Genomic DNA, 23,133 nt, shown 5'->3' with positions numbered 1-23,133 from the left:
TATTCTAGGACCGCAATTGCAGTTATAATATCCTTACATAACTGGTGAACAGTCTATCTCGGAGTCAGTTTAGGCAGAACTAGATGATAAGTATCAATAAATTGAAGTGAAAAATTAGGGCCTATTATATTAAAATAGTTACCTTGTAATTAAAGACGTTTTTGTAACAAAGTAGCTTGATCTACGTCCAAAATTATTGTGTTAAGAAATGAAATATTTGACAGACCACTACTTTAATGCCAGTAAAACATGAATTTAACTGAGCTGTTATTGTGTATTGTACATTTTTGAAAATAGTAACTTCAATTATTTCTTCCCTCTCCCGAAGTCGATGTCAGAATCTTGTACATCAATATGTCTTTTACTTCCGTTCGCCGTTTTTCGTGAAAAATGGGATCTAGTCATGTTTTTTGAGTAACACTGGCTTTGCACATGAAAGATTCGAAATCATTTCTATAGAATATTAGTTTTGTTTTAGTATGGTATAAAGCTTTACTTGCCTCGTCCATACCGAGTTCACGTTTTTGTAAACATTTCGATTTGATATTATTTAATATTTGGTACACAAATTCACAAAGAAATACGAGCTCCAAATTTAGCATTTTTTAAAATCCTTTCTGCTTCGCTACGCTCATTCTTATTGGAACTCTTCAGTACTATTTCCGACAGTGCTTTCGTAATATATTAAAAAAAAACGAAGTTTTACTGCAGATTTCGTATTACCTCTACTAGACCATCTAGTCGGATTTAATTTGTTCTAGAGTGGTTTCAGATACACCAGTGAATTTCTACAGTACATCCAAACGCGTAATGCTGTTCCGGAAAAAGTTGTGTAAGTCTTGCATTGTTGCGAAAAGAAAGTGTACTTCCATACAACTGCTAATAGCATAATTTATCACTGAATTCAAATTGTGACTGCCGGAATGTACATGCACCGCACTTGGATGAATATTATTAATCTGTATTTGTACACCATTACAAACACCACGCGTTACTCTGGCCCCATCATAATCTTGACCCAAAGACATTTTCAAATCAATATTTTTGTCAATAAGAGATACTTCTGTCACCTGCTTGACTAAATCTGCTGCGTCATATTTGATGACTACATAAAAGTCTAGAAATAATTCTCTTACCTCTACATCGAGTAATTCTGCATTTTCCGATCTTGTTACTACTGCATTTCTAGGACCAGTTCTTAGATGATCTACTTTTAATATGTCCTTTGTTATTATGGCGAAAAACGGTGATGCTCTAATTTGTTCTGGCAGCTTATTTTCAAGTCTGTTCCCTAAGCACTCAATCATTTCATTTTCAATTGTTGTACTCATATATCTAGTAATCCCTACAAATAAAATGGCGTGATTTTGAAAAGGTTTTCGAATGTAAGCAATTGAGAATATAAAAAATAAAGCTCTAAAAATTTATTAGAAGGGCATATGCAAAATTTTTCGTAAAACGTTCTCATACCGGGCGACAAGCCCTGCAAAGGACAGAAATTTCGCGTGGTATCCTTCCTCCTGGGTAAAGCACTCTCGATATCCTCTGAAAGGCAGAGGAAATTGGCTACGATAAATGTGATATCGAATTCATTTTCCAAAATGAGGCTTCTTCTTTCGCATTCAACTCCTAGTCGATAACATCACTTTCTCGCAAAGCCCGCGTTTCCGTATAGCCATTCGAGAAACTTAGTCGTTTAATTCGTTCTGATAGGTTCTTCCAGTCTCGATTACCCATAAACCATACATTATTTCTTTGCGAAGGGAACAACCAGCAAGGTTGGCAGAAGGCAGCATCTAGAATTTTGGAATAACGGGGCCAAAAACGATTAACTGGTCCATACTTAGGAAATAAAACATAGTATGATGTTGAAAACGCCTGTTTTTCTAGTCGGGATCCTTAGGAAATGGACATGGAAGCTGTAGCGGTCCCTGTTCAGAGTTCTATTTTTCGTTTATCACTCAGCGACTTGTTCGTGAAGCTTCCGAAGTCCCTTTTCGTGGAGTGTTTAGGTCGACGTCTCTTCCTCTGTTTCGTATGCCATGCAGATGTCGTCGACATGATCAATGGCGTCTTCGTGGAAGGATGTATTTTTGTCTCTGGTTCAAATGGCTCTGACCACTATGGAACTTAAATTCAGAGGTCATCAGTACCCTAGAACTTTATTGGAAGGACACTTAGAAAATGTAACAGACCTACTAAAGGCACTGCCTACACCACGCTTGTCCGTCCTCTTTTAGAATATTACTCAGCGGTGTTGGATCCTTACCAGATTGGACTGACGGAGTGCACCGAAAAAGTTCAAAGAAGGGGGCACCCTTCGTATTATCGCGAAATAGAGGAGAGACTGTCACTGAAATGATATAGAATTTGGGGTTGACGTCATTAAAACAAAGGAGATATTCTTTGCGGCGGAATATTCTCATGAAATTTAGATCACCGATTTTCTTCTCCGAATACGTAAGAATTTTGTTGACACCGACCCACAAATGGAGAAGCGGACACTATAGTAAAATATGGGAAATCATAGCTCACACGGACAGATATAGGAGTTCGTTTTTCCCGCACGCAATATGAGATTAGATTAATAGATATCTGTGAAGGTGTTTCGATGAACCCTCTGCCAGGCCCTTAAATGTGATTTGAAGTGTCCTTAGAGATGTACATTTCGACGAAAAAGTCAAAAACTGTACCAGATAATAACAACTGGTTTCCCATGTGTAACAAGATGTCTCAAAAACTGTTTATTAATTTGTTTTCTAGGAGCCATATAATTCTTTAAGAACGAGCCGTGTATGGCAACCGCTAGACTACTCCATAAACAAGTGCTGGTCGGTCATCTGTTTTAGACACTAGCGTAGGCGAGGTATGGCAGGGTTTTGCAATGAATCAGACAAAATTACTTAGTACAGTGGGCAGTGTTTCAGATGTGCAATGAATGACTCTGTACGACGTTTTGCAAAAGAGTTTACGGTTATATGACTACAAGGTGCAGCTGCGTCGCGCACTGAAACTGACGAATGAAGCTCAGGCTGAATAGTTTACAGTGGACGTTTTACCAAAAATTGAGTCAGTGAACGGTTGTGTGAGAAATATTTTTTTCTCCGGTCAGTCACTGTATTGTATTTCCGGCAAACTGGCAAATCATCGCGCTTGTATATGGGAATCAAAGCATCCTGATGTTACAAAAGAAGTGGGAAGAGCAAGACCCAAGATCAGTGTGTGATGCGGACGTACCCAGAATCAGATTATTTGTCCATTCTTCTCAATGAGTTTATCTCAAACCTTCATGTTTACCTAGATTTAGTACAAGAATTTTCTGTGTAAAAATTTGAGAACGTTGTATCTGATGTCATGTTCCAGACGGATAGGCGCATCATGTCACTGGTTCTTAAATGTCCGTCAGTTTCTGGATGAAAAGGTCCCAGACTGATGGGGTGGACGACATCGTCTAATTCATTGGCCCCTACGACCACCTGCCCTCTCTCCGCTACACGCATTGGATTTTGTGAAGAATCAGGGGTCAGACGTTCCTGACCAACAACTTGAAGGTACGTATTGACAGTGCATTCGAACATGCCGTCTGATTGTTCCTAAAGTGAACCAGAGAAATTGAATAATGACTGTACTGTGTCCATACCACAAGTGGTGCACCCACTGTCACTTATAAATGAGCGAACAAAATTTTATCAGTTATCTGGTCATATGTGAAAACCAGTTGTTAATATGTCGCATGGTTTTGAAGTTATGAAAGCTGTCTCTCTTCCTCTCCCTCCCTCCCACCATTTCTCTCTCTCTCTCTCTCTCTCTCTCTCTCTCTCTCTCACACACACACACACACACACACACACACACAGAGAGAGAGAGAGAGAGAGAGAGAGAGAGAGAGAGACTCTACATATTGTGTGGGGTGAGTTTGCGCTCCCGCGTTTGTATAGAAGCGAGGTCGCGCCCGCCGGAGGCCCTACACGGAAACAAAGGAAGACAGCTGCGTTGTTTCCGAGTTAGCTAATGAATAATAATGCGCTCTGCTCGCGACTGGTATGCAAAGTGGCTTACATGAGTTGAGTAATGTGCTAAATGAAAAGCCACAGTTGTGCAGCGTTGATATGCAGACGTCGTAACTCAGCGCTGTTACTGATAATCGTCCTTTTCATAAAATTATGACTCCTGCCTATGCCTGCCCCTCACGTCTGACGTTTTTTGTCAGAGTCTAGCAACCTAGAAGATATTCGAACTTCATTGAGCGGTACGAGCGAGAGGACTACACGAACATCGATGTTCATTAGGATATATGAATTCGACTTGCATCACTTTTCCCTTGTACTATGTACTCTTCACTTCTGTATCACTTACCAGAAGTTAAACGACCTTCCCACACTGAACCAGTGGAACATACGTACGAAAATGCCTGGATTCAGGTGCCACCAGTTCCTTGAAGACTGAGTAGGGACCCTGTGAATGCGACGTCGCAAGTTCGATTTTTATTAAAGTCTAATTTGAAAGTGTAGCGTTAACAGTTATGTGAGAAAAAACATTAGTTGCTAATGACTCACCATGAGACGAAGTCCACGAGGTGAAGTGATCAACCTTATAGGGGATATTTATATCACACTTCGCAAAACGGACGTCGTCGACATTCAAGATATATTCAAAGCGAACGACTAACTTACTTCATAAAAACCGAATCCATAATGAAGCGCTACATTAACCACACAGACTGCCGCCATGCTGATCGAAGGCGAAATCCTTGGGAACTACAATCCGTGCTGAACGTTCAGCTAGTACCCACTATTAAAAAATGCATATAGAATAATGTTGGCAAAAGAGGGTGCTGAGAACTAATGGAATGTGATGGCATACAACCGAATCCGAAACACTCCGTCATGGATGGTATCGTGAAAGTGGCTATCTTAAAAGCCGTAGTTGCAGATGTGCAGTATTACGTTTAGTAGGCAAGGAAATAAAAACATCCAGAGGCTGAATTTGTACAGTGATTACAGGTGGTATGAACTTCAATGTCACGCACTTTTCAAGGGTATAGTCTTCTCTGAAGGAGTACGATTTTTATACTCATACGAAGAATGAAGCAAAAGCAGGTTATTATATTACGAATGCGGTAAGGCATTGATACTAGTTGGTCTTGATATAACTCTTTGGTACTTCTAATTTCCAGTGTTTCATAGGCATTCCCTCTTCAATCCCGATTCAAAAAAAATGGTTTAAACGGCTCTGAGCACTATGGGACTTAACTTCTGAGGTCATTAGTCACCTAGACCTTAGAACTATATAAACCTAACTAACCTAAGGACATCAGACACATCCATGCCCGAGGCAGGATTCGAACCTGCGACCGCACCGGTCGAGCGGCTCCGGACTGTAGAGCCTTGAACCGCTCGGCCAATACGGCCGGCAATCCCGATTCATCACAGTTGAAAACAAATTCATTACTGAAAATGGAATAAATTTGTTTATGTCATCTAGAAATTTTCGGGCCGATTCTGCAGACTGCTGTGCATCGACAAGTCTAAGTTTCTTTGAGATTTCGTTATCTTATATCTTGTAATCTTGTAGCTCTGTTTGAAGTAATGCAACTATCCACTGCTTCCCTTCAACTCGCTGTAATCCATGTCGTTCGCAATTTGATGTGGATAACGTAATACGTCACTATCATACACATCCTGTAAATTGTACCGGGCATCCGAGCATTCTTGGAACGTGCAAATTTGTAATTAGTGCTCGTCGTCCTCGCTTGAATATCTGTAGCTGCTCTTATGCACGACTCCGTCGTATTGCTGCGGTGTTATTGGAAACCTATTCATAAATATTTTTTGCTATGCTGCTTATCATCTTCCATGTACGTAATTATGTTTAGTACTAGTTCCTTGGATAACGATTCACCTTTACTACGTTTCCTTGGATACGGGTTTTGTTGCTCCCTGTCCGACAGGTATGATGAACTACATCGACAACTGTTTCAATATCACTTTCACTTGAGAAGTGCGCATCGTCATCATTGTACTCCTCATGTATATTGACTACACAGTCGAGCGTATACGACACCACATATTCCACTAACTCATCTTGCAGAAACGCTAATACATTGGAAAATTGTTTAACGAGCACCTCCCATAATGTCCACTTGGCAAAATGAGCAAAACAAACTTTAAAAAAATGACTCGCTTGACGAATGATGTTTCGCCTAATGAGTGACGACGATTTAGTGTGACGTCACCAGCCGTTCGCGAGCGGTGGTGGATACGCTCAATAATATGAACACCTTTGTTCAAAAAATGTTCAAATGCGTGTGAAATCCTACGTGACTTAACTGCTAAGGTCATCAGTCCCTAAGCTTACACACTACTTAACCTAAATTATCCTAAGGACAGACACACACACTCATGGCCGAGGGAGGACTCGAACCTCCGCCGGGACCAGCCGCACAGTCTAAGACTGCAGCGCCTCAGACCGCTCGGCTAATCCCGCGCGGCTGAACACCTTTCATTTTCGGTAGCAGCGTATTAACAATGTCTCAGTCTGGGTTTAGACATCTTTCTGTTATCGTCTTAGTGCAGCTTGTGATCTCACATGTTTCTAAACTTGTGTTAGCACAGTGTTTTTTTTTGCGTTCACATTTTAGTACCTTCGAAGATATGTCCCCAAAGATAAAGCAGCAAGAAGACGACCATAAGTGAAAGAAAATGACCTTAGAAAAGACACATAAAATCACTGAAACACGCCAACATAGTGTGAGCGTTGCAGATCTGGCACGCACATACATTCGATCTACAACTATTTGCATTATCCTCAAGAACAAGGACAGGATTAAGGAGATAGATGCTTCAAAGGGAGTGATAACAATATCTAAATATCTGTTCCATGTTCTAGAAGATATCGAAAGGTGCTCCTTACATGGTGAAATGATAAACATTTGCAAGGTGACGCTGTTAACGAAATTGTCATTTGTGAGAAGGCGAGAATGATTTTCGCAGACCTCGTTAAGAAGTCGCCAAGATCATCAACGGCCAAAGAAGTGTTTAAGGGAAGCCGTGGGTGGTTCGAGAATTTTAAGTGAAGAACCAGCAACCGCCCTGTATGGCCAAGCAGTTCTAGGCGCTTCAGTCTGGAACCGCTCGACCGCTACGATCGCAGGCTCGAATCCTTCCTCGGTTATAGATGTGTGTGATGTCCTAAGGTTAGTTAGTTTTAAGTAGTTCTAAGTTCTAGGGGACTGATGACCTCAGACGTTAGGTCCCATAGTACTCACAGTCATTTGTACCATTTGAAGAATCAGCATCCACAGCGTTTTGAGGCACTGTAAAATAGCCAGCTCCGATAGAAAGGCAACAGAGAACATCATCAGGCACTTCAAGGTACTCATAGATTTTTAGGTTTACCTGGCTCAACAGATTTTAAATTGTGACTGGACGGGTCTATTCTAGAAAAAGATGCCGAAGCGTATCTTTGTAACAGCAGAGGTGAATGCACTGCCCACTCACAAGCTAACGAAAGACCCTCTGACACTGCTACTCTGTGCCAATGCAAGCGGCGATTTGAAAATGAAACCTCTGGATGTTTCCCATTCATAAAGTCCACCAGCCTTTAAGAAGTGTAAAGTTCAGAAGGGCAGGTTACATGTGATGTGGAGGTCCAATAACCTGACTTGGGACTAGAAGTGGATAACCATGATATCGGTGAGCTTGTGGAAGATCACACGTGAAGTTAATTGAGGTTTGATCAAGGAGGTGTTCGGTGTTTCGGTGGGAAAATATTCTTGCGATCAGTCTGCTACTCTGTGTCTTGCTTGTTATGGACAACACTCCTGCCCGTTTTTCAGGCGCACAAGACCACTTCCTTGAAGAATATCAGTTCATCAACATGAATTTCTACCTCCCAACACCACTCCGTTATTCCAGTCTATAGACTAGGAGAATATTTCTAACGTTAAGAAGCTCTACACTAAGCACCTTTCGAGCATTGCGTAGAGTTCTCTGAAGCTGCCGATCCTACTCTCAGAGAGTTTTAGAAATATACTTCGACACGTTGCCCGCGTCAAGATGATCGAAAAGGCGTAGGAAGAGGCAACCAAGAGAACTCTCAGTTCTACTTGGAGGAAGTTTTGGCTGGAGTTCGTTGTCGAATGTGACTCTAAAACCACCTGAGACAGTATCTGTAGTCAATAAGATTGTGTTTTGGCCAAGAGCATGGGACTAGAAGTGGATAACAATGATATCGGTGAGGTTCTGGAAGATCACAGCCAAGCAATGTCCAGCGAAGGGCTTTTGGAGCTGTAATGTGTTCCACAGCAGGAAATTGTGGAGAGGATGTCTCCAGAGGAGTTGGAGGAGATAGTAAGAGCAAAGCGGAAATCTTCTGGTGCAATAAGGGAAATGCTGAAACCATGCGAATGGGCAGCATCATACATTGAAAATCATCACCCTAATAATGTGGATGCTACAAAGTTGACAATAATGCTGCGTCGCATTTTCCCCAAGTTTTGAAGTGTTGGCAGGAATAAAAGGCTATACATAACTTCCTAGTAGGTAAGAAGAAGTTACGTATCGTGAATAATAAAGTACATAATACCGTACGTATAATTTTCTTTGGAAAATGGCATGAAAGAGATAAAACGTTTAGTACTTTTTCACCCCGGAACGCATAACCGTATTTTACATTAATTTATAATATACGGGACAAATTGTTTCCCTTAAGAAGCGTTTCGCATTACAAGTATGATTACGGAACTGATTATGCTCGCTATGCGAGGTTTCACTCTATTTCATCTACCACTTCTTTCTCACTCTGCAAAATTCCTTGGGATCCTTTCTGATGAAATGTCAACTGTGTCAACAGTTGTTGTTAATGCAATGCAATGTTGGTATTGTTTATCGTTCACATTGCTCTGCTCTGTATCAACACCACTAGCGCTGTCTGACACTCCACTTCTTTTCACGTTGGTCAGACATCAGAAGAGCACCCTGTGGGTGCGTTAGCGTCTCTAGAATCAGTGACTGAGGTTAGGAGTCGACCCTTATTCTAGATCAGAGCACATTGGTGTTTATCTGTACACAATTTGATCGCAGACTTACTGACAAAGAAGTACACGAATTTACATAGGGAGTGACGTGACAATGTTAGGATAGTTGTCAAGATAACGCATTACGTCCTGTTTAGCCGAAATAATACTGAACACAACAATATCAAATGTAAATAGAAGGTTCTCTACAAGATTACTATTACCACAAATCATCCGATTCCTTACTATTTAGGATGACAATCATGTCTATTGAGGATGGTTAATTTTCTGTGAGAAGATGAGCAAAAGATTATTCAAGGTTGCTCGTGTTAACAGTGGACGCAAACTGGTGAACCAACAAGTTTACAGCTCTGCTAGCGGCATTTACTTTAGCTGTGATGAGCTGTTGGTTGCGTGGCTGCTCTCACCCTCTGAAAATCCTATAAAAAGCTAATCAAAATCTTTACTGACTTTATTAGCTGAAACTGAGCTATGTTTCTTATTAGACGAGAAAACATGCACTCATCCCTAATCTGGAAGTATGGCGATATACAGGGTTATTACAAATGATTGAAGCGATTTTACAGCTCTACAATAACTTTATTATTTGAGATATTTTCACAATGCTTTGCACACACATACAAAAACTCAAATGTTTTTTTAGGCATTCACAAATGTTCGATATGTGCCCCTTTAGTGATTCGTCAAACATCAAGCAGATAATCAAGTTCCTCCCACACTCGGCGCAGCATATCCCCATCAATGAGTTCGAAAGCATCGTTGATGCGAGCTCGCAGTTCTGGCACGTTTCTTGCTAGAGGAGGTTTAAACACTGAATCTTTCACATAACCCCACAGAAAGAAATCGCATGGGGTTAAGTCGGGAGAGCGTGGAGGCCATGACATGAATTGCCGATCATGATCTCCACCTCGACCGATCCATCGGCTTTCCAATCTCCTGTTTAAGAAATGCCGAACATCATGATGGAAGTGCGGTGGAGCACCATCCTGTTGAAAGATGAAGTCGGCGCTGTCGGTCTCCAGTTGTGGCATGAACCAATTTTCCAGCATGTCCAGATACAAGTGTCCTGTAACGTTTTTATCGCAGAAGAAAAAGGGGCCGTAAACTTTAAACCGTGGGATTGCACAAAACACGTTAATTTTTGGTGAATTGCGAATTTGCTGCACGAATGCGTGAGGATTCTCTACCGCCCAGATTCGCACATCGTGTCTGTTCACTTCACCATTAAGTAAAAATGTTACTTTATCACCGAAAACAAGTTTCGCACTGAATGCATCCTCTTCCATGAGCTGTGCAACCGCGCCGAAAATTCAAAGCGTTTGACATTGTCATCGGGTGTCAAGGCTTGTAGCAATTGTAAACGGTAGGGCTTCTGCTTTAGCCTTTTCCGTAAGATTTTCCAAACCGTCGGCTGTGGTACGTTTAGCACCCTGCCTGCTTTATTCGTCGACTTCCGCGGGCTACGCGTGAAACTTGCCCGCACGCGTTCAACCGTTTCTTTGCTCACTGCAGGCCGACCCGTTGATTTCACCTTACAGAGGCATCCAGAAGCTTTTAACTGCGCATACCATCGCCGAATGGAGTTAGCAGTTGATGGATCTTTGTTGAACTTCGTCCTGAAGTGTCGTTGCACTGTTATGACTGACTGATGTGAGTGCATTTCAAGCACGACATACGCTTCCTCGGCTCCTGTTGCCATTTTGTCTCACTGCGGTCTCTACCACTCTGACGGCAGAAACCTGAAGAGTGGCTTCAGCCGAACTAAATTTTATGAGTTTTTCTACGTATCTGTAGTGTGTCGTGACCATATGTCAATGAATGGAACTACAGTGAATTTATGAAATCGCTTCAATCATTTGTAATAGCCCTGTACATGTGCATGGACGCAGCAGCATGTATACTACAATGCCCTCTTAGTTCTCGCACAAACAATTAAGTATGTGGCGGTTTCGTTTCTCCGCTATCGGAGCTCAACGACTCTTCAACTTAATATAATTAAATGTCAGCCAAAGTGAATGCAGCGTTCACACAGAAATTCGCTTTTGCAATCGTACAGATCGTGATGCGCCCTGTTCTGCACTTGACGCTGGTTCGGAGGAGAGTCCCCGAAGTTTTCGGTCTCGTGTCTTTCGTAGCAAACTGTACCCCACCAGGGTCCTCTGGTGCTTCACGTCATGGCATTCTCAAACCAATCGGGGCGTTCCTTTAATTTTGTGGAAACTACCTCGGGCAATCCTAAAGGGCCTACCTTTAAACTGCGTCGAAATATCGCCACTTATACTCCTTCCTAGTTTATTTCCGCCAATCGGAAATTTTGTGCGTGGTCCTCGTGCCTAAAAGCTACACTCGTAACTTGTACATTATGAGAGTACCGTCAGCATTTCACGTGATCAGCTGCTTCGCTGGTCTGTTGACATCCATCTGGAAATTCCCCAACGCAGTATTCTAAACAAATGAAACGTCGTGTGACGAGGGCCTCCCGTCGGTTATACCGTTCGCCTGGTGCAAGTCTTTCGATTTGACGCCAGTTCGGCGACTTGCGCGTCGATGGGGATGAAATGATGATGATTAGGACAACACAACACCCGGTCCCTGAGCGGAGAAAATCTCCGACCCAGCCGGGAATCGAACCCGGTCCCTTTGGATTGACAGTCTGTCGCGCTGACCACTCAGCTACCGGGGGCGGCCTAGTATTGTAAAGAATTTCTCCATAGCATGCAACGCTGGCCCCCAGCCTGGTCTCCTGGCAGCCTGGCGCGTTCGGAACCCTGTGCCTGCGGGTCTCCAACACATTTTCAGAAGTGTTCCAATGTACTCGGGCTGTGAAGGTGCAACTCGCGTCCGCCTCCAAACTAAATCGTTTCCTCCAGCAGCTTTTTTTTTCACCTTTTACTCATTGACATGCAGGATTTCGATTTGGTGTGTTAACACGGTCGAATCGCGTGTCATCCCTTTGCATTAGATACTGTACATTTTGATAGGCAAATCTGCTTATAACGTCAGGTGACATCTTCTTGTTACAACGTATCAAATCTCTCATGTAAGGTGCGAAATTGACCTTCATTCAGTTTGCCACCTTACAACTGTAGCTATGTTGTCTGTTTCTCATCGATTTAGCAGTTTATCTACGATCCATAGCATCATGCTGTGTTCAGCATTGGGTACCTCCAGTCACACCCCCACTGCCATTAGCAGGCAATATTGTGGCTGAATAGCAGAGAATGTGTAGGGTGTCGAATGCTGTAAATATCACTGGCCATTTAATACCGCACAATCATGTTTCAAGCTAGGAATCAGGTAAATAGACTGAAGAAATCAATGGAAAAGGCAGTCTGCTACGAGACACTCTTAATATTTTGTAAACAAGTGATGTGTACTTTTCATCAGACAGCTATATCATTGAGTCTGAGGGATATCCTAATCATTGTCTATCTATCCATTCAACTTCCTAGTCATTATCCTTAATTGCGTAAGACAAACAACGTGACGAAAAATGGATATCACTACTATCGTCCCACATCTATGCCTAACAAAAATCACCTATATTTACTGTTGATATAGGAAAAGCATCTGGTGAACGAAATAAAATACGAAAATACCTTCACATAAAACTCAGTCAATAAGATTTGGTAAAAAATTTTCACTGAGGATTAGGATAGTAGTAAATTAAAAAACAATTGAACAAGCAAAATGTTGCAATTACCGTGGATCTAAAATATCGTATGAATATGAAAAAGATTACAGATTAGGATGAGTAGATTAGGAATGGAACAATCCATGGAACTAGATTTGTTTTTGGAGAGGGACCACCTTGAGCAAAACACAATTTTTATTATTCTCATGTCCCTGACGTGTTTCCCTGAAGTTTCAGCAACGTCGGTGGGTTTTTATCATCTTTCTTCTTGCCACATCCTGTGTTTTTTATGTTTTTTGTTGCAATTGTGTTCTTTCACAGTTCTCCAGTTAAAGTTATTTACTCCAGATCTTTACAGTAACGATAATATGGAAACCAAAAACGGCAAAGTGTGAAAGGAAACAATTGCAATAAAAATCATAAAAATCCAGGAAAACAACAGTATGTGGTAACAAGAAAGATTATAAAAGCCCATTGATGATGCTGAAACTTCATCGAAATATGTCTAGGAAACAAAAGATAAAAAATTTGTTTTGCTAAAGGCTGATCCTCTCCAAAAACAAATCTATTTGTAAGCAAACACTGAGAGATCAGATTTAACCTTAAAAAGAATGATTCACATAAAAAGCACAAAACAAGAAAAGGATCACCACTGAAATGTTATAAAACAATCCTATTGCCGACGTTATGGCATGGAAGTGAACAGTGGGTATTGAGTAATAGATAAGACATTTTCGATTATAAAGGCAACAGTTTCGTCGGGATGGTAAACTTTTTACGTCTAAAATACTTCTGTTATATACACTTCAAATGTAGTGGCACGTAACTGAGGAAAAAGAGATGAACATCCGAGATGGCTTTTGTATGCCAACCCATGGGGTGCCATGGCTAGTACAAAGAGAAAGAACAAGACTGGAAGATGTGCCATGAGCACGTTACATCATACACTCCTGGAAATTGAAATAAGAACACCGTGAATTCATTGTCCCAGGAAGGGGAAACTTTATTGACACATTCCTGGGGTCAGATACATCACATGATCACACTGACAGAACCACAGGCACATAGACACAGGCAACAGAGCATGCACAATGTCGGCACTAGTACAGTGTATATCCACCTTTCGCAGCAATGCAGGCTGCTATTCTCCCATGGAGACGATCGTAGAGATGCTGGATGTAGTCCTGTGGAACGGCTTGCCATGCCATTTCCACCTGGCGCCTCAGTTGGACCAGCGTTCGTGCTGGACGTGCAGACCGCGTGAGACGACGCTTCATCCAGTCCCAAACATGCTCAATGGGGGACATATCCGGAGATCTTGCTGGCCAGGGTAGTTGACTTACACCTTCTAGAGCACGTTGGGTGGCACGGGATACATGCGGACGTGCATTGTCCTGTTGGAACCGCAAGTTCCCTTGCCGGTCTAGGAATGGTAGAACGATGGGTTCGATGACGGTTAGGATGTACCGTGCACTATTCAGTATCCCCTCGACGATCACCAGTGGTGTACGGCCAGTGTAGGAGATCGCTCCCCACACCATGATGCCGGGTGTTGGCCCTGTGTGCCTCGGTCGTATGCAGTCCTGATTGTGGCGCTCACCTGCACGGCGCCAAACACGCATACGACCATCATTGGCACCAAGGCAGAAGCGACTCTCATCGCAGAAGACGACACGTCTCCATTCGTCCCTCCATTAACGCCTGTCGCGACACCACTGGAGGCGGGCTGCACGATGTTGGGGCGTGAGCGGAAGACGGCCTAACGGTGTGCGGGACCGTAGCCCAGCTTCATGGAGACGGTTGCGAATGGTCCTCGCCGATACCCCAGGAGCAACAGTGTCCCTAATTTGCTGGGAAGTTGCGGTGCGGTCCCCTAAGGCACTGCGTAGGATCCTACGGTCTTGGCGTGCATCCGTGCGTCGCTGCGGTCCGGTGCCAGGTCGACGGGCACGTGCACCTTCCGCCGACCACTGGCGGCAACATCGATGTACTGTGGAGACCTCACGCCCCACGTGTTGAGCAATTCGGCGGTACGTCCACCCGGCCTCCCGCATGCCCACTATACGCCCTCGCTCAAAGTCCGTCAACTGCACATACGGTTCACGTCCACGCTGTCGCGGCATGCTACCAGTGTTAAAGACTGCGATGGAGCTCCGTATTCCACGGCAAACTGGCTGACACTGACGGCGGCGGTGCACAAATGCTGCGCAGCTAGTGCCATTCGACGGCCAACACCGCGGTTCCTGGTGTGTCCGCTGTACCGTGCGTGTGATCATTGCTTGTACAGCCCTCTCACAGTGTCCGGAGCAAGTATGGTGGGTCTGACACACCGGTGTCAATGTGTTCTTTTTTCCATTTCCAGGAGTGTATAAGTAAATCAAGCAGCGCTACTAAATCGTTAGGTCAAGTAAAAGCAGTGTTAGGGCAGCCGAATGTATGGCATGTCGCGAGAGTTCAGGAAATATACAATGTGTGTGTGAAAGAAGTCGCATAGAAGACGCTAGGCAACTAATAGTAGTATACTGTTAGGATTCCCAGAATGAAATTTTCACTCTTCAGCGGAACTGAAGCTTTGAGGACGGATCGTGAGTCGTGCTTGTAGATATGTTGGTAGAGCACTTGCCTGCGAAATGCAAAGTTCCCGATTTCGAGTACCGGTCCGACACACAGATTTAATCTGCCAGCAAGTTTTATACCAGCGCACACACCGCAACAGTGTGAAAATTTTATACTGGAAATATCTCCCAGGCCGTGGCTGAGCCATGTCCTCGCAGTATCCTTTTTCCAGGAGTGTTAGTTCTGCAAGGTCTGCAGGAGAGCTCCTGTGAAGTTTGGAAGGAAGTAGACAAGATACTGGCAGAATTCAGGCTGTGAGGAATGGTTGTGAGTCATGCTTGGGTGGCGAAATTGGTAGAGCACTTACCCTGAAGGGCACAGGTCCCGAGATCGAGTCGTGGTCCGGCACACAGTTTTAATCTGCCAGGAAGTTTCATACTGTTGGGTGTTTGCAGTCGTTATCGGGTAGGCATGACAAGAAGCACTGACCAGGTTGAGGGATGCGGTATTAGGATCGTAATACATATGGTCTTTTCGACACCCATCTCTAACAGGAATACTTGAATAGCTTAAATCGACATCCTTCAAGAAAGACGACCCAGTTGTCACGGAATCCTGGTGGAAAAACAGTACCTTTATTCGTAGCAGACAGTGCAGCCATTAATGCCGCCACCTTCTTTTATCTCCCTCAGTGATTATGAGAATACTGGGTGTTGTGTGATGTCCTTAGGTTAGTTAGGTTTAAGTAGTTCTAAGGTCTAGGCGACTGATGACCATAGATGTTAAGTCCCATAGTGCTCAGAGCCATTTGAACAATTATTTTGATTATGAGAATAATACAAGATAAATTAGGCCCAGCCAATGTACAGAGAGGTTTGCAGACAGTAATAGTTCTTCGTTCTGTATGAAATACGACAGAACACTCATTATAGTGATACGTCGTTCCCTCCGACGTGCTTCCCGTCGTGACAGCCGCGCGCGTTTTCGTGCTCCTTCGGGGCCTCGAGGAATCTTGCTGGCCCCAGATAGAATACCCTTGTGCGCTTAATGACGAGAGTCGTTGTGCGGGGCAGGCTGGATGTGGTTTTTAAGTTGTTTTCCACATCGAACCACGTGAATACTCGGCTGCTATCCGCATCACCTTTCAGTTACACTATTCACAAACACTGCGAAAACGTACCAAACTTATGTGTAATAACAGAAGACGCAGAATGGTGTGGTACACGAATTCCGTCCCTAGGGCGGAAGAATGCTACCCGACCAGACCGTGCCAGTCCAGATTAATAGAACTATCCTAGAAATATATGTGGTAAGGCCATGAAACAGAAAGGTACCAACCTCCCTCCACCACGAACTGCACGGTACAGTTTGTGATGCTGAGTATTTACATACACGTAGATGTGTATGTATGTATAGAGTAGTCGAGACAGAGTAAGGTGAGCCTGTTTCATACAAATCTATATTTTACATGAAATTCAGATTATACAAGATATCTTCTTTGACATACAGAGTGAGCCAAGTGGAAACGAAGGCGTTTGAGTGCGTGGTTCTGAACGAAAAATTCATATGAGCCAGGGCTGTTGATAAATCATCGATATTTCGTTAATTTTCTAGCAGTAACGCTATATACCAGCGGTACTTTCCCACGATTTATCGATATATCACTATCAAAAGGGCAATGTCGAATCCGAATATTTTTTATTTTAAATTAAATTTTTTTTCGAAATTTTCGGTATACATTAGAAGTTGTTCTTTCGAAATTATATTTGGATATAATTTTACTTTCACTGTGTCAGGGAGTGTTATTACTTTTTGAGCTTTCATCACGTCCACTCTGTCTTTATGACTTTGTGAAGCAAGCGTATGGGACAAAAAAGAAGAAAACCTATTCTACGGCAGGCGGCTGGGAGAAGGTGGCAGTGTGAACGGCATGACAAGATTTCCGACGCGAAGACATAGCACACAAGATGCGTTAATGTGTGCTGTTTCTTCACATTGACATTCTCAAAAACAGTTGCTGAAAATGATGAACAAAAATCTAGTTGACATGACTGGTCGTTGCGGTGGGAACAGACTTGTGAGGCGAAACGCTGACGTACGAGGCCTCCAATTTTTGTTCTAATTAACTACTCATCCGAATTCTATGAAACTGGTGTTACTTCTCGACGTAATCACCCTGCAGACGTACACATTTTTCACAACGCTGACGCCATGATTCCATGGCAGCGGCGAAGGCTTCTTTAGGAGTCTGTTTTGACCACTGGAAAACCACTGAGGCCATAGCAGCACAGCTGGTGAATGTGCGGCCACGGAGAGTGTCTTTCATTGTTGGAAAAAGCAAAAAGTCACTAGGAGCCAGGTCAGGTGAGTAGGGAGCATGAGGAATCACTTCAAAGTTGTTATCACGAAGAAACTGTTGCGTAACGTTAGCTCGATGTGCGGGTGCGTTGTCTTGGTGAAACAGCACAAGCGCAGCCCTTCCCGGACGGTTTTCTGCAGTGCAGGAAGGAATTTGTTCTTCAAAACATTTTCGTAGGATGCACCTATTACCGTAGTGCCCTTTGGAAAGCAATGGGTAAGGATTACGCCTTCGATGTCCCAGAATATGGACACCATCATTTTTTCAGCACTGGCGGTTACCCGAAATTTTTTTGGTGGCGGTGAATCTGTGTGCTTCCATTGAGCTGACTGGCGCTTTGTTTCTGGATTGAGAAATGGCATCCACGTCTAATCCATAGTCACAACCGACGAAAAGAAAGTCCCATTCATGCTGTCGTTGCGCGTCAACATTGCTTGGCAACATGCCACACGGGCAGCCGTGTGGTCGTCCGTCAGCTTTCGTGGCACCCACCTGGATGACACTTTTCGCATTTTCAGGTCGTCATGCAGGATTGTGTGCACAGAACCCACAGAAATGCCAACTCTGAAGGCGATCTGTTCAACAGTCATTCGGCGATCCCCCGAAACAATTCTCTCTACTTTCTCGATCATGTCGTCAAACCGGCTTGTGCGAGCCCGAGGTTGTTTCGGTTTGTTGTCACACGATGTTCTTCCTTCATTAAACTGTTGCACCCACGAACGCACTTTCGACACATCCATAACTCCATGACCACAAGTCTCCTTCAACTGTCGATGAATTTCAATTGGTTTCACACCACGCAAATTCAGAAAACGAATGATTGCACGCTGTTCAAGTAAGGAAAACGTCGCATTTTAAGTATTTAAAACAGTTCTCATTCTCGCCGCTGGCGGTAAAATTCCATCTGCCGCACTGTGCTGCCATCTCTGGGACGTATTGACAATGAACGCGGCCTATTTTAAAACAGTGCGCATGTTTCTATCTCTTTCCAGTCCGGAGAAAATAAAATCGGTGTCTTTAGAACTTGAATGCACCTCGTAGTTGGCGCTCGGCGTTACCATCAGAAACTGCAACGTTTAGCTTCACCAAGCAATTATGACAGTCCAGCTGCTAGATCGGTGGCGTTTGCAGAAATGAAAAAAAAGGAATACGACATGAAGTGTCCTAGACAAATCCGATATGCGACGAAACCGAACGATGGATCCATCACATACCTTTTATTGTGCCCCTAAGATACAGTTACCATTGTTAGCAATGTAGTTATAGCCAAGCTTGAACGTGCATCGTTTTCCTTTCAATTCTTGCTCTATGGATGATAGGCAGATTGCTGGCTTATTAATGTACAGAATATCTGGTAATGAATCAATACTAAATATACATCTCTGAAATCGGTGGTATATATACAATGTGCAGGCGACATTGTTACAGGCGACTACGTCGAGATTTCTCTCGCCGATATATCGATAGCCTTTTTGGTATATCGGGAGCCAATAATAATATTGTTATAAGTATTGATAGGCAGATTGCTGGCTTATTAATGTACGGAATATGTGGTATTGAATCAATACTTAAATATATAGCTCTGAAACCGGCGGTATGTATACAATGTGCAGCCGACATTGTTACAGACGACTACGTCGAGATTTATCTCGCCTGTATATCGATAGCCTTTTTGGTATACCGGGAGCCGATAATGATATTGTTTTAAGTATCGATGTATGGGATTCCCGATATTTTTAAGAATATCAACAGTCCTAATATGGCCATATGTCCTATCCCTAACTGTTTCTAAGGAAACTAATGAAAACAATGGCGGACAGGACAAATGTAGGTTATAGTAAACGAAACATTGTAGTCTGACGTTTTGCTTAATTGTGTACATTTCGTCACAAAAGATTTTCAAAACGTGCACCGTCAAAATTCAAATGGCTCTGAGGGCTGTGGAACTTAAAATCGGAGGTCATCAGTCCCCTAGAACTTAGAACTACTTAAACGTAACTAACATAAGGACATCAATGAAGCGCCTAGGAACGTGAACTGCAATCCGTTTTACAGCTCTTTGTTGTTGACGTGAGCTCACTCTTGCGGTCCTTAACTTTAGCATGGGCATGTAAACTAAGAGCGACATGTTCCTCATTTTTGTCCATTCTAAGATTGCAGACTTCACTCTCAAGCCAAACCGCAAACTGTAATCTAATTGGGTAAGATAGGGTGACTTCGGTGGTCAATAAAAGACTCCACGGCGATCGATCCAACGGCCAGGATATGTTCCAGTCAGGTATTGTGTCATTGGCAAGTAACGGGCCTCTGGTTGAGTAACAAGTAAAAGCTAGTGAAGAAGGACATGCGGCTGACGCCCGTGATGTTGAAACACTGTATGTCGGATACGCTTAAGAATGCGGCATACGTTCAATTGAGTATTTTTATCCAGAGTCACCAACCAGGGTGCGCCACGTAAAGCCGGCCCGTCGGAAGCAACGATTATGTTACAGTGCGTGCACGCGCGCGCGTCGTTAATAACAGAAAACGAGATACGTCGTCCAAAGAATCGCGAGCGAATTATTTCCTCTGATGTTGAGAGGAAGGCCTCGTCGTGTGAAGCCTGGTTAGTACGAGTGTGTAAAAATTCGTATTCGTTACTGGAGCGTGCTGCCATTGTTGAAGCGTTCATTAGCACTGGATCTTTTGTGAAAATTAGAATCTGTTTCAGAAGAAATATCCAGGACATTCTGTGCCAGCAAAAAGCGCCATACAGGAATTGATCGAAAAATGCTGGCGTACAGGCTCGCTTCGAAATGCTCCCAGGAAAAGATGACCGGCCACCTGTCTGCACACCTGAATTAAAGGGGCATGTGTTGGAGGTAAAGGCAAGAAGTCCTCGTAAGTCAACCAGGAAACTGGGTGAAGAGGTTCCTGCGAGTAAGAGAAGTTGCAGACGTGTTTTAAGAGGACTGAAGTTAAAACTGTACCAGGTTTGTGTACAAGAACTGAAGGCGCGTGACCTGCAGAAGTGACTGCATCTCGGTTCATGGCTGTTGAAAAATGTTTCCAGTGGCATTCTGGACCACCAAGGCGCAACATGAGTCATGAGGCGTGGTTACACCTATCTGGGTACATAAAATCCCAAAACAACCGGTACTGGTCGACAGAAAGTCCACACGCGATCCACCAGGTACCATTGCATGACGAGTAGATTGATGTTTGGTGTGCCACTACCTCCACACACTTTATGGGGCCTATACTCATTTAGACGACAGTTAACAGTGACGTATATTTTGGAATCGTGGAGGAGTTTTATTCAAACTTGACAGAAGAGAAACGTCTGTTGTGGGGGTCAATTCTACGTGGCAGACCCGTCACAGGATTTACCTTTCACCTTGACTCACCCAGTATACATTACTATAGTTTGCCTCGGCAGGCAGCCTCGACCGAGATGAAGATACCTTCTCCATGGCAGTTTAATATCGCCAATAGCTTGTTTGTTAGATAATAGTTTTTTTCACCATATGTCATCGTACAGTCCGCATGAACTGAGTTGACACTCGGCGCATTGGATGGTCAGAGCGACCGTACAGGCATTTCCTATTTACGGTCGAGCCCATCAGCCACCGCGCCGAGTGTCAACTCAGTTTGTGCGGATATATTACATTCGCAAGCATACAGCGAAGCCAGAGACAGAGGCACCAGGTAGCAGAATTTCCCCGTTTGCTCTCACTCCAGGCCGCTTTTTGTTTTCACCCAGCGGGTCAAACAAAAGAACGACTGAAGCGCTTTCAGCGTTGGAAACAAACACACATATGCAAATGAAAAACGGAATTTAAAAAACAATTAGCTCGCACCTGTCGCTTGCACGCGCCACACCTCGCACCCCGCGAGTGACGAGGACCTCCCCGCCCCCATGGATTCCGTGACACCCACCCCTCCCACTACACTTCCCTCACCTCATTTACACTCCACACGGCCTGCTCACCTCCCGCTTCTCGATGAGCTACAGTATACATCCCTAACTGGAATTGTACTCAGGAAGAACACGCCACCTGCTGTGGTAGAGATTCTGTTCAATCCAAGGGCAACATTTCAGTCGCTTCCTAACCTCGGTGTAGCTATAAAAAGGTAATAAACTAAAATAAAATACTCGGGTGTCCAAAATTAAGGGGCTCCGGAAAGGCTCAAAATCATGAAAAGTTCAATTTTTACTTTTTTGCGTTTTCTGAATCTGCAGACTATTACCTTTTAATAGATATATAATTTATTCAATTCCGAAGACTACAACTATTTTTAAATTTTTTTTGAAATGTGTTCGACATGAGCGTGACCCACTGTGGCGCTGTTAAACTGCTGTCAAATGGTGTTATTATTAACGTCCGTGTTCATCAGGTACATTTTAATGATGTGAGATAAAGTATGTGTTATGGCTAACCTGTGATGGTTCAATATATATCGCTGGTGTGATTGTCGATTGTTTCATGTTTATTTACTCTGTCGTTATCTCGAAAATATTCGTAATTAATTCTGTTTCTTGAGTCTCTGTTTTGTTGAAGTATAATAATGAGTAAAAGTAAAGTTATTAGAAATCCTCTGAAGGCTTTTAAGAAAAGGAGAAATGTTGGAAAGCCAAAGGTATGTGTTATTACTGTAAATAATAACATTCTAACATGGTACGAGCGATGCTTGCTTTAGACAAGGAACGCCTTCGGGCTGCAGACAGGGCTGTAAAGAGTCTAGAAATACAAGCAAGAGTAAACAGGAGGAGGAACAAGAGGAAGCTGGAGGAGCAGTTTGCAGAGGATGAAGATAATCCAGCCTATGGACCTGGAATGCACTAAAAAGTTTATCCAATCTTTGTCGCTCGATTCCCAAAACTTTTATTTTCTCATACTAATTACATGTTTTCTAAGGATCTCCCAAACGTATTTGTTTCAAACTTCCAGTAAATGTTACACAGTACCTTCTGCATAATTTAACACAGCCTTTTTCCAAAAAACTGTATATTTTTGAATATATAAATAAAAAAATTGCAAAAAAAATGTTGTGAACTTTCATTACAATTGAAAAAAAATCATCTTTAATAACTGAACTAAAATTTTGTAAAATCCCTGTGTTAATTTGTAGCCCATATTCCAATAAATAATCTGTAAAAAGTTGAACTTCCTACCTCAAATACTTTGTGAGGAAAGATGTAATTTATAAGCGTTATTTTAACATTGCAAGTATAGGGCGTTCCGGAGCCCCTTCAAGAATCAAAAGGAAATATCTCAAGGTTGCACTTATTTTGCCACAAAGCAGTACAAACAGGCGACAGTGAAGTAGAAACAATGAGAAGAACACGTAACGTAAACAACAGCAACATGCATAACGATAGACAAAAATGTTCCTCGTTTCTTCTAACTTAACGAATTTGCTCAGTATGGGGTGTGACCACCTATGGCAGCAATACAGGTCTGACAACGGGCGGACATTCTGTGAATGATGTCATCAGTCTCATGTTGAGGCATTAACGCCCACCCTTCCTGCAGAGCCACTTGCAAGTCTTGGAGAGAAGCTCGT

Source organism: Schistocerca cancellata, chromosome 1, assembly GCF_023864275.1.
Source record: "Schistocerca cancellata isolate TAMUIC-IGC-003103 chromosome 1, iqSchCanc2.1, whole genome shotgun sequence".
NCBI classification, from domain to species: domain Eukaryota; kingdom Metazoa; phylum Arthropoda; class Insecta; order Orthoptera; family Acrididae; genus Schistocerca; species Schistocerca cancellata.
This window is presented reverse-complemented; position numbering follows the sequence as displayed.